Source organism: Triticum aestivum, chromosome 7B (assembly GCF_018294505.1).
Source record: "Triticum aestivum cultivar Chinese Spring chromosome 7B, IWGSC CS RefSeq v2.1, whole genome shotgun sequence".
NCBI classification, from domain to species: Eukaryota; Viridiplantae; Streptophyta; class Magnoliopsida; order Poales; family Poaceae; genus Triticum; species Triticum aestivum.
In genome coordinates this window covers 715,548,809-715,558,079 of record NC_057813.1, presented here as the reverse complement: position 1 = coordinate 715,558,079, position 9,271 = coordinate 715,548,809, and positions in this window count along the sequence as shown.

Genomic DNA, 9,271 nt, shown 5'->3' with positions numbered 1-9,271 from the left:
ACCTTTCGAGGTCCCTTGAAGTCCTTGGGCAGGCGCACGTTGCGCAAAGCCGGTACCAAACAAGGAACACCACCGGTTCTAGTGGCTACTCCCGCCTCAACAGAAGTCGTTGGATACTCTGGGATATCCTGATGAGCCGCCTGTTGAGCCGCCAGCTGAGCCGCCCGCTCGTTCTCCTGACGTATTCGGTCTTGCACCGGGTTATAGCCACCGTGTTGGTTACGGCGTTGGGCGTTGCTTGACAAAGCTTCGGACTCCATGTGCCTGCTGTAACTCGGGCTCCGGTTCTGACGAGGCGGTGCTAACCAAGGCGGAGGAGTTGAATGAATCCTGTCTCTGCTGTAAGAATAGGTCTCTTGCTGAGCCAGGGCCGTCTGGAGAAGCTCTCTGACCCTCCGGGTCTCCACCGCTGTCGGGTCATCACCGTCCATGGGAAGAGCCGCCAAGCGTGCCTAAGCCGCGATTAAGTTCTCCATGGGGTTGGAAAAGTGACCCTCCGGTATCGGCACATAACGCGGTGGTGCCATGCTCACATGAGGAGATGGCATCTCTCGAGGCTGAGCCGGTCCTCCTGCTCCGGCTGTCATAAACTGATTGGCATCTGGCGGGTTACTTGGGCCGGCTCCGGGTGTAGCGAAAAGAACCCGAGGGTCGTAATTCGGAGGTAAACGGGATTGGGTTTTCTGGTGTCTCCTCCTCATTACCTCATTGGACGCGTTTAAGCTCATCGTGAGCTGGTAAGCTTCTGACTGCAACCGCTGTGCCCGGGCGTCGAGAGCCGCCCGCTCTGTAGCTAGTCTAGTATCCTCAGCTGCCAAGGCCTCCTTGGCCTGAGCTATCTCCTCACGCACCCGTGCCACCTCCGCGTCATGCTCATCTTTGTTCGCAGGGATAACCGTGGTGGTTAATAGGGCCGTAAGCTTGTCCATGAGGTCTATCAGCACCTGAGCCGGCGGGCGCACAGGGCCACCTGCCCCGGCTGTCCCTATTCCAGATGTTATGGCTGCCGCAGCCGTAGAGTTAGAGCCGGGCTGAGTCCCAGCCATGAAGATTCCTGCCCATCTTGGCGGCTCATAGGGGTCCGGAATACTGATGCCATCGGAACAGCCCCCGAGCACGCCGTCTTGCACCTGATACAACGAGTCTGTTGAACCGGAGGACGAATCACCGTCTGAGTGGACGGCCGTCTCACCATCATCTTCAGATCCTTTAGAGAGTTCCTCTCCATGGATGCAACCCACGAAAGCACGCTTCATGACTGGTTGAGCTCGGGTCTTCCTCGCACGCTGAGCCGTCTCGATGAGGTCGGTGCCGCTGTCCGGCTCAGGTCCCGGCTCTCTGATCCGGCCGATGAAGACGTGGATTCCGCCGAAGGGGACCCGGTACCCGTACTCAATTGAGCCGGCGTCGGGGCCCCAGCCTTCGTCGTCGATGTAGATCTTGCCGCGACGACTCTTGGTCATCCGGCCCGTTACGTATCCCTTGAGCCCTTCGAAGTTGCCCTTCAAGAACTCAAATCCACCGTGCGCTGGCCCCACGGTGGGCGCCAACTGTCGTGGAATTGTCACGTCAGATGTCCTCGTGAAAGGACTTAGTTGTGGAGCCATCGCAACTAGGAAGCTTGAAGGGGTTAATCGGGACAAAGGACACGAGAGGGTTTATACTAGTTCGGCCCCTTACGGTGAAGGTAAGGCCTACGTCTAGTTGGGTTGGTATTGATGTTTCGATGACCAGGGAGCGAGATACGCTATGCCCGGCTCTCGATGAGTTGTTTCTTGCCCTAAGCCGCCAGCAGGTCGTCCCCTTATATACACGGGTTGACGCCCTGTGGCTTACAGAGTCCCGGCCGGCTTATAAACAGTGTCCGGCTCGGTGACTAGTTAAATCTACCTTATGATACAAGTCATGCCATCATGGCGGTTTACTATAATGGGCCTTAAGTCGCCTGTGGGCTTTAAGCCCTTTATTGAACCGCCATCTTCATGCTTGGTCTTGGGCTTCTTTCTGGTAAGTCTTCTTTGCGTAACCCGGCCCCTCCTGGGCGGCTTACACAAATAGTTATATCCCCAACAGTTTCCGAACTCCAGAATCCGCATGCTATTGTCTATGCCGACGGCACCGTTTTCGTCTACAACTTTGCCTACAAGTCCAGGAGCAGGCTGGCTTTCATGGCGGCAATCTGCATCCTCGCTACGTGACATGGACGCTCGTAGATATGATGCTACATTACACGACCATACATCATCGGCAGCTATTTATTTCCACCGCGGCGGCATACCCGCAAGCTCCAGCCGTCGACCGGGTGGTGCGGCCGACGCGGGTACCGGAGAGACAACTACATCTTGAAGTTCCAAGGTCAGCTATTGTGGGTGTCTGTCCTGTTCCGCATTGACGAGGCTGACCCAGCACGCCCTATCTCTCTGGTGGTACATGCGTTGGAACAAGATAAGATGCGGTGGGTGATGAGGGACGTCCGGAGCTTGGCCGACCATGTTCTCTTCCTTTTTTTTTGACCCAACATCGTAGAACAAAATGTTCTACGGTAAATGAATTAAAGCAAAAATAGTACATATATGTTACAATTCCCAAGGGAAGAAAGTCTATAGGCTAACCAATGCCTGCTCTAGGGATGGGACCCATGATTACATATTATGATCTATCCACTGTGCAAATCGAACTGCAAACTTCTGCTTGATCTTATGTCGAAGGAGCTTTAAGTCTTTTTTGAGGTGGTATCTCCAAGACTGAATTGAATGTGGAAGTGCTCTGAACACTAAATTATTTCTCTGAATCCAAATGTTCCAACAGCCCAAAATAAGGATTTCAACAGCAAATTGATTTGGAAGGAGCTGAGTGGCCAAGATGGTGTCCTCATAAACTGATGTGCCTCTACTTCTGTTTGGAATCAGAGAGTTCCAGCAGTCTTGTGCAAAACTACAATCCCACAATAAATGCATAGGAGTTTCTTCTGCTTGCTGATTACAATTAGGGCAAAAGATATCATCAAGGTGCATGCCTTTTCTTAGAAGAAGAGCCCTGGTGTTGATTCGACAGTGAGCTACCAGCCAAAAAAAGATTTTATGCTTTAGCCTGCTGGAGCTATCCCAAATGAGACTGAAAATTGGATGTTCCTCATGATTTTCCAGAAGCAGATTATAAATATGAATTGAAGAGGGTCTGCCAGGAGCACCAATGATGCTCCACCTATCTTTAACTTGTGGGTCTAAGGTTGGAGCCAAAGAGGGGAGTTGGTTGAATTCTTCAAATGCTTTCATATAGAGAGGTAAGTGGAACTGATCAATCCAATTTTCCTCCTGAAAGAAACTTAGAACCGATTGATCCTCATGAAGAGCAAAGGAGTGGAGGTGAGGGAGCAAAGTTTGGAGCTTCTGTTCCAACCAAGAATCTGACCAGCAGAGAATAGATTGTGCTGACCCAATAGAGCAATTGCTGATTAGTTTGAATCTCTCCAGGAGGGCAATATGGGATTTCCACCAGAAAGAGCCTTCAACTTTTCCTCTTGGCAGTTCAGAGTGATAATATTTCTCCCAGATCAAATTAATCCATGGTATATCCTCCTTATTGAGAAATTTAAGGAGATTTTTCATTAGTAGGGCCTTGTTGTGAAGAGAAATATCTAGGATTCCAAGTCCTCCTCGCTTCTTTGGCCTACAAATCTTGGACCAAGCAATAAGTGCAGTTCCTCTGTCCTCCATACCAAATTTCCTCCAAAGGAAATTCCTCAAGTACTTGTTGATTTGCTGTAATACACCAACTGGGAGAGCTAGAGAGCTCATGAAGAAAATTGGCAGAGATGCAAAAACTGATTTTATAAGTAAAAGACTGCCATCATAAGATAACATAGTGGAGCAGCCAGAAAGCCTTCTTTCAATTCTTTGCATCATTGGGTTAAAATCTTCAATTTTTGGTTTTGTTGTGCCAAGAGGAAGACCTAAATAGGTGAAAGGGAAATGACCTTGCTGGCAACCCAAAACATTAAGAAAAGAGTTGAGCTGTGTGACTGGCACATTTAGAGGCACCAAGAAGGATTTATCAAAGTTCACTCTCAGTCCAGTGAAAGCAGAGTAATGCAGGAGGAGATTTTTGACTTGCTCAATTTGTCTCATATTAGCTGGCAGAACTAAGATGGTATCATCAGCAAACTGAATCACTGAGAAGTCAGGGCAAGCTTGACTAACAATAGGAGGAAGAATCAGTTGATTGTGCATAGCTTCATTAAGGATGGATTGGAGAAGGTCAGCTGCCAACACAAATAGCAGAGGAGAGACAGGGTCTCCTTGTCTGACCCCTTGATTACAATGAAAGAATTTCCTTGGCACCCCATTGAGCAACACTAAAGAAGTACCAGAAGAAAGGAGCATGGAGATCCAATTCATCCATCTATCTCCAAAACCTCTGGCTTTAAGAATTGCAAGAATTGCTTGATGGTTCAGAAGATCAAAAGCTTTTTCAAAATCTAGCTTGAGGAGAACAATAGGCTATTTTGAATGTTGACACTGATGCTAGTACTCATAAGCCCACCCTAGACAGTCATTAATGGTTCTGCTCTTAATAAATCCATATTGATTGATATGAACCATTTTGAGAATAACTGTCTGAAGTCTGTTGGCCAGCAACTTGGTAATGATCTTGATGGAGCAATTGAGGAGGGAAATTGGTCTGAAGTCATTTGCTCTAGCAGGATTGTCTTTTTTGGGAATGAGAGTGATGAAGGAAGCATTGATACTTTGCAGAGAAATACTTCCATGGTAGAAATCATTAATCAGTCTGTAGAAATCTTCAGCAATGGTGCTCCAACAAGCTTTAATGAAATCACCATTGAATCCATCAGGACCAGGTGCTTTATCAGAAGGAAGATCCTTGACCACATAATCAGTTTCCTGTTTTGTGAAAGGAGCATCTAAATCCTCTAAACCTTCAACTCTATGAATAAGTCTTATTAGATTAAGATGGTCAGACATCTCACTAGAATTACCCAATCTGTCTTTGAAAGCTGACCAAAGAACTGCATCCTTAGCATGATGCTCTGTCACTTCAACCCCCTGATCATTAAAAAGAGACTGAATGAAGTTGTGTCTGTATTTAATGGTAGCCTTAGCCTGAAAGAATTTTGAGTTTTCATCACCAAACTTCACCCATCTAATTGTTGCTCTCTGCCTCCAGTAAATGCTCTGAAAGGACAACAACATAAGGAGATGCTCTTTCAAGATATCCCTGCCATTTTGCTCCATAGCTGAGAGCAGTCTAAACTCCTCAAAGTAATCCCACATCAAAATAACACTATTTGTGGCCTGAATGCTGAGAGCGAGGTTTGAAATGCTCTTACTCCAAATTTTTAGACTTTTACGAAGCCTTTTAAACTTTGCAGTAATGAGTTTGTCACTATTATTGGCCTGAATGGGTTGTTGCTAGCTGGATTTTACTACTTCTTGAAAATCTGGAAGTTGAAGCCAAAAATTCTCAAACCTAAACACTTTAGCTTTAGGGATTGTAGTACCAATTTGGATCACAAAAGGGCAGTGGTCAGAAATAGGCTTAGCCAAAGGAAGGGACAAGGAATTTGGATAATGAGAAGACCAGTTTTCAAATGTGAACACCCAATCATTTTTTTCTAACAGAGGGGCTTGCTGCATGTTACTCCAAGTAAAACTTCTCCCCTTCAAAGGAATTTCTACCAAGGCTAATTGACTGATTGCAGCATTGAAATCCATCATATTATTTATACTGCCAGCTCCATCATTTCTATTGGAAGGATATCTAATATAATTAAAATCTCCAGTAATTAGCCAATTAGTTTCAACAGGCATCTGTATGTTTTTGAACCAGTCCAGGAATAAATGTCTCCCTTCCTCATCACAGGGACCATAAATATTAGTCAAGATCCAAGATTCTCCTGTGTGGACTGAAATAAACCTTATAGAAAGTGAGAAATAATTTTTAAACAAACATTCTCCTTGAAACATAGCATCATTCCAAGCCACAAGCAGACCCCCAGATACCCCTATAGAGGGGGAGAACTCAAATTTATTTATTCTTTTAGGGGCAAATTTCCTCAGATAAGAGATGTCAAAAACCTCTCTCTTGGTTTCTTGCAGACAAATAACTGAGCACTGTGATTCCTCAATTTTATTAGAAACTGCAAGCCAGTTATCACTGGAATTTATACCTCTCACATTCCAGTTTAAAATATTCCAGGATCTATTCATTGCAGAACAAGCAGGCATACAGCAGGAACAAAAACTGAGCAAGAACTCTTTATATAGGCCATAAATTCAGACTAAAACAGGCCCACGGATTGAAGATTCTCAGAGAAGTCTAGGGAAAAGAGAGGGAATTCATTACAATAAAGAGGAATTGCAATTCCAGGAGCATGGACCAAAAACAAAAGGATCTATTTTGATCCAAAAGAAGAGCAACTACAAATGCTCCCCACATTGCCTCCCAAGACTTCAGTCTTTCCATGCTGGTGGCTTCCCCCCTCTTTTAACTTTCTTCTGCAAGAGGATTTCTTCAGTGCAAGCCCTAGGGTCCACCTTGCAGTAAGAAGAGTTCAAATTCTTAATTATTTTTGAATTGCAGACAGGAGGTTTAGCAGAACAAGCCAAACAACTACTATCATGACATGTTTTCTTCCTATATCCATTATTTAAATGCTGCAGTCTCTCACTTCTTCTTACCTCAGATTCCACAATAGGCATCATGTCCTTCCTTTTACCCTTAATAGCAGCAGGACTGCAGAAGCTGACCACCTCAGCAGGTAAAGGTTGCATCTCCTCCAAGCTAGGAGCCTGCAACTGAGAGCAAGAAGGGGCCACAGTTACAGGGCAAGAAGGAGGAATGAAGAAAGCTAGATGCTGAGATTTCTGAAACTCTTCACAAATAATAGACCACATAGGATACAACAAGAACACCTTGGCCCACTCAAATTTATTAGGGGTCAAAAGAGCATAGCAAATGAAATCCACCCAGTCATAAGGTACCTGAACTTCAGTGAGGCCTTCAGCACTAAAAGAGAAATGCTTCTCCCAAGCAGATAAACAAGCTACAGACTGACTGCCAGAATCTGCAACAGAGTCATCATTAGGTAAATATTTCCCTTTGATAGAAAACCCTGGTGGTGCTGAAGAATGAGAGGTAGAAGAGCAAGTAACAACCCTACATTCAGAATCAGGCTTGGAAGAACACTCAAAACAGTTCAAGATTTCAATTTCCTCATCAACAAAAGAGCTCTGGTCATCTTCCCTAAGCTATGCTGCCAATATTTTTGTAGGAGAAGCTAACTGAATAACTGGGTCCTCTCCTTCAGCAAGATTTAAGTTAAACAAGGAGCCATCCTCCTCTTCAGGAAACAATTTGTCCTCCAACTGATTGATCTCCAAAGAAGCATTCACCTGAGATTCATTGATTGCAGGTGATGGAGGCATGACTTGATTTAAATCAACTCCAGCAATGAAAGCTGGCTCCACTGGTGGCAGAATAGGATAGAACTCCAGAGGAGCAGCAATGACAGGCAGAGCAGGTTCAGGTTGATTCTGGGGAAAGTTCAGCTGCTCCACCAGCATGGGCCCAAGGGCCAAGTTGAGGTCAGTAAGATCCACATGGGCCTGGCCCAAAATATTTAAAAATCCATTTCCCTCCAAGACAGGTTGAGCATTGGCCTCTTGCATATCAATCTCCACCCCATTAGATCCCACAGAAATAGTCAGATCACTATGCATGTCCATATCAGGGAGATTCAATTGCAACTGCTCTTCCAGAGGCTGAAACAGATCAGCCAGCTCCACAAATTCTCCCTCTTCAATTTCCTGATCAATGAGGTCATCATCTTCAGCAGGCATTGCCCAGTGCCCCCATCCAGGGAGATCTTCATCCTCAACTTCAGGCTCCTCTTCAGCTGCCTGAATCTGCATTGCCTGCTGATGAAAATTTTGGGGATCCCCTCCCATGATATCTTGAGCTTGTTGCTGTTGGATGGGCCCAACAAAGTGATTAAGCTGATTAGGATGAAAGAAATTGTTGACTGGCTGCGGATGAGGGTTTCCATCCACAGGAATAGGGTCTTCATCTGGAGGTCCATCACCCAGCAGATCTTGTTGGAGAATAACCACAGGCACATACCAGGACTCTGCATTTGGATCATCAGATTCTCCAACCACAATGCTAACAGGAACATCTCTTAAGTTTTCAACCCTAATATTAACCATGAGAGCAGCCCTGGTACTTCTGGCTCTGTCCCAGAGCAATAATTTACCAAAGCTTCTTACTGCATCCGCCAGCTTATGCATCTCTCGTTTATCAAAAGGAAAACCAACTAACAGAGCCCAAATATCCCTGTCAAGATGCAAGCTTCTCCAGTTGATGCCCTGGTTATGCCTCTGAAAGATGATGTGCACATCGCCATGGACATGTGGACTTTGCAGAACCAGAGCATCACGATCAAAAGGGGAGTTCAATCTGACATATGCTTGTCCGAAAGGGCATTGACAAATCTCTTGAAACCCTAGATGCTTAACTTGTGTAATAAACTCACCAATGATTTGTCGAACATTTGGGAAGTGAACCTGCTGGTTGGGCATTGCCACAATGGTGGTGATTGCCCAGTCTTCATGGCGCGGCAGAGAAGGGCTCGAGATAACACTGACTCTCGCCGGTCTTCTCTCCACCTGGATTGCATGATGATGTGGAGGAAGAAAAGGGGTCGGGTCGAACGGGAAGTTGGTCATGGCGTGCGGAACCAACTCTCCGCCTTGCTCTGAAGAAAGCAAGAGTCTGCTGACTGTGAGCGGGGGCGGCGGAGGCAGAGACGAAGAATGAGCAGGAAGCGATTCGGTAGCAGGAGGAATGGTTGGTGAGAGTCTGGAAGGAGCTTGATTGCCAGCAGTCTCCAAAACAGGCCTCGATTGCTGCCCCTGAATCACACCATTAACAGGAGCTGCAGAGGCAGGAGCAGATACTGAGGCAGTCAATTGATTTGACAACGCGAGAGAGCGGAAGGCCGATCGACAATCACTGGAAATATGGCCCCACCTTTTGCAGTTATGACACCAAATTTTATTTTTGCAGTCCGAACACTTGTGGCCCGAGAGCAGACAGCGTACACAGAAGAGCTTGGTTTGGGCCACGCCATCCAAATGGGCCGCACCAGATCCCACAGAAGCCCTTGGGCCAGTTTGAATTTCCTGATTTGCCGCCTCATTATTGCCCACTGCTGGAAATTGAAGACGATCAAAGACCATAGTAACTGCTACCG